The sequence below is a fragment of the Rhincodon typus genome, chromosome 20, assembly GCF_021869965.1.
Source record: "Rhincodon typus isolate 14 chromosome 20, sRhiTyp1.1, whole genome shotgun sequence".
Lineage (NCBI taxonomy): Eukaryota > Metazoa > Chordata > Chondrichthyes > Orectolobiformes > Rhincodontidae > Rhincodon > Rhincodon typus.
The window spans coordinates 16,446,330-16,447,420 of NC_063351.1; positions in this window are offsets into that span (position 1 = coordinate 16,446,330).

A 1,091-nucleotide genomic window follows, 5' to 3' on the forward strand; every position below is an offset into this window, starting at 1 on the left:
CTGCAGTTCCTATTATCAGATGGAAGCTGAGTTGTTTATTGCAGAATACCTGCCCTGCTCAAGGTTCTTCAGTAGATTTGTAGCTTGAGTTGTGGATGCTGTGGTTGGTTCCTCCCGCTGAGCTGGTTTGTTAGTTTCCAGACGTTTCATTACCCTGCTGGGTAACAACATCATTGCAGCCTCCGATGAAGCATTGTTGTGTTTTCCCGCTTCTTATTTAAACTGTGAAGTCCACTGGAGTTGATTACCTCATTTCTGTTTTTTTTTTGCAGTGGTGTGTATAAAGGGCCTAATTTTGTGTTTATTGATGGCCTTCTTGGTGGAGAACCAGGCGTCTAGAAATTCCCATGCTTGTCTCTGTTTGGCTAGTCTTAGGATCCTGACATTGTCCCAATGGAACCAGTGGTTTTCCTTGTCGTCTGTGTGTATGGAGATGAGTGAGTATTGGGTGTGTCTTTTTGTTGCTAGTTGGTGTCCTGTTCTTGCTCTTACAGCAATTATATAGTTGATACAGGGTGTAGAGTTGGATGAACACAGCAGGCCAAGCAGTATCATAGGAGCAGGAAGGCTGACGTTCCTTCATTTCTGAAGAAGGGTCTAGGCCCGAAACATCAACCTTCCTGCTCCTATGATGCTGCTTGGTCTGCTGTGTTCATCCAACTCTACACCGTGTTATCTCAGATTCTCCAGCATCTGCAGTTCCTACTATCTCTCATATAGTTGATACAGTTAGCCCTACTCAGCCAATAATCAATAAAAAGAAATCAGTAGTGGTCCAAGATTATGGAAGAACCCAGTGACTACTTGTTTGAGTCAACAATTCTCTGGAATCTGTATAATAAGAGTCACTCAATTTTCAGACCATGCCTGCACATTACTGAGTACTGTTAAAAGTGATGTATGTTACTTTGTTTATGTGGGATTACGAATGAAGAAAACATGCTTGTTACAGAGGAAACGTCTCCAATAAAATAACTGGAAGAATGGACTTGACAAGTTGACTCGAACTCGTGGATTCATATACTAGTGTTGGAGTAATTTGTTTTGTGATAACAAGTAATTTCTTATGTATCCCAGACATTAAAATCCAC